The sequence below is a fragment of the Culex pipiens genome, chromosome 1 (genome assembly GCF_016801865.2).
Source record: "Culex pipiens pallens isolate TS chromosome 1, TS_CPP_V2, whole genome shotgun sequence".
Lineage (NCBI taxonomy): Eukaryota > Metazoa > Arthropoda > Insecta > Diptera > Culicidae > Culex > Culex pipiens.
The window spans coordinates 79,143,084-79,145,835 of NC_068937.1; positions in this window are offsets into that span (position 1 = coordinate 79,143,084).

Sequence of the window (2,752 nt, forward strand, 5' to 3'; positions counted from 1 at the left end):
TCTTAAATTCTTAAATTCTTAAATTCTTAAATTCTTAAATTCTTAAATTCTTAAATTCTTAAATTCTTAAATTCTTAAATCTTAAATTCTTAAATTCTTAAATTCTTAAATTCTTAAATTCTTAAATTCTTAAATTCTTAAATTCTTAAATTCTTAAATTCTTAAATTCTTAAATTCTTAAATTCTTAAATTCTTAAATTCTTAAATTCTTAAATTCTTAAATTCTTAAATTCTTAAATTCTTAAATTCTTAAATTCTTAAATTCTTAAATTCTTAAATTCTTAAATTCTTAAATTCTAAATTCTTAAATTCTTAAATTCTTAAATTCTTAAATTCTTAAATTCTTAAATTCTTAAATTCTTAAATTCTTAAATTCTTAAATTCTTAAATTCTTAAATTCTTAAATTCTTAAATTCTTAAATTCTTAAATTCTTAAATTCTTAAATTCTTAAATTCTTAAATTCTTAAATTCTTAAATTCTTAAATTCTTAAATTCTTAAATTCTTAAATTCTTAAATTCTTAAATTCTTAAATCTTAAATTCTTAAATTCTTAAATTCTTAAATTCTTAAATTCTTAAATTCTTAAATTCTTAAATTCTTAAATTCTTAAATTCTTAAATTCTTAAATTCTTAAATTCTTAAATTCTTAAATTCTTAAATTCTTAAATTCTTAAATTCTTAAATTCTTAAATTCTTAAATTCTTAAATTCTTAAATTCTTAAATTCTTAAATTCTTAAATTCTTAAATTCTTAAATTCTTAAATTCTTAAATTCTTAAATTCTTAAATTCTTAAATTCTTAAATTCTTAAATTCTTAAATTCTTAAATTCTTAAATTCTTAAATTCTTAAATTCTTAAATTCTTAAATTCTTAAATTCTTAAATTCTTAAATTCTTAAATTCTTAAATTCTTAAATTCTTAAATTCTTAAGGGTGCACAGCAACCAAGGAAGTTGTTGTCTTCTTATTCCAAAATTGCTATACTTACGGACCCAATCCTGCAAGAATCTGATTGCAAAAATAGTCAAACTTTGTTGTAAATAACTACGAAGACAGTAATTTAGGGGATGAATAAAAATTTATATCGATAGTTCCCGTAGTATTGAAGATACTAAAATGTCTGTAACAGAAATCTGGGTGCAAAAGCTATGGTTGATGTGTACCGTTAAATTCTTAAATTCTTAAATTCTTAAATTCTTAAATTCTTAAATTCTTAAATTCTTAAATTCTTAAATTCTTAAATTCTTAAATTCTTAAATTCTTAAATTCTTAAATTCTTAAATTCTTAAATTCTTAAATTCTTAAATTCTTAAATTCTAAAATTCTAAAATTCTTAAATTCTTAAATTCTTAAATTCTTAAATTCCTAAATTCTTAAATTCTTAAATTCTTAAATTCTTAAATTCTTAAATTCTTAAATTCTTAAATTCTTAAATTCTTAAATTCTTAAATTCTTAAATTCTTAAATTCTTAAATTCTTAAATTCTTAAATTCTTAATTCTTAAATTCTTAAATTCTTAAATTCTTAAATTCTTAAATTCTTAAATTCTTAAATTCTTAAATTCTTAAATTCTTAAATTCTTAAATTCTTAAATTCTTAAATTCTTAAATTCTTAAATTCTTAAATTCTTAAATTCTTAAATTCTTAAATTCTTAAATTCTTAAATTCTTAAATTCTTAAATTCTTAAATTCTTAAATTCTTAAATTCTTAAATTCTTAAATTCTTAAATATCTTAAATTCTTAAATTCTTAAATTCTTAAATTCTTAAATTCTTAAATTCTTAAATTCTTAAATTCTTAAATTCTTAAATTCTTAAATTCTTAAATTCTTAAATTCTTAAATTCTTAAATTCTTAAATTCTAAAATTCTTAAATTCTTAAATTCTTAAATTCTTAATTCTTAAATTCTTAAATTCTTAAATTCTTAAATTCTTAAATTCTTAAATTCTTAAATTCTTAAATTCTTAAATTCTTAAATTCTTAAATTCTTAAATTCTTAAATTCTTAATTCTTAAATTCTTAAATTCTTAAATTCTTAAATTCTTAAATTCTTAAATTCTTAAATTCTTAAATTCTTAAATTCTTAAATTCTTAAATTCTTAAATTCTTAAATTCTTAAATTCTTAAATTCGTAAATTCTTAAATTCTTAAATTCTTAAATTCTTAAATTCTTAAATTCTTAAATTCTTAAATTCTTAAATTCTTAAATTCTTAAATTCTTAAATTCTTAAATTCTTAAATTCTTAAATTCTTAAATTCTTAAATTCTTAAATTCTTAAATTCTTAAATTCTTAAATTCTTAAATTCTTAATTCTTAAATTCTTAAATTCTTAAATTCTTAAATTCTTAAATTCTTAAATTCTTAAATTCTTAAATTCTTAAATTCTTAAATTCTTAAATTCTTAAATTCTTAAATTCTTAAATTCTTAAATTCTTAAATTCTTAAATTCTTAAAATCTTAAAATCTTAAATTCTTAAATTCTTAAATTCTTAAATTCTTAAATTCTTAAATTCTTAAATTCTTAAATTCTTAAATTCTTAAATTCTTAAATTCTTCACTTCTTCAATTCTCAATTTCTTAAATTCTTCAATTCGTACATTCTCAAATTCTTAAATTCTTAAATTCTTAAATTCTTAAATTCTTAAATTTCTTAAATTCTTAAATTCTTAAATTCTTAAATTCTTAAATTCTTAAATTCTTAAATTCTTAAATTCTTAAATTCTTAAATTCTTAAATTCTTAAAATTCTTAA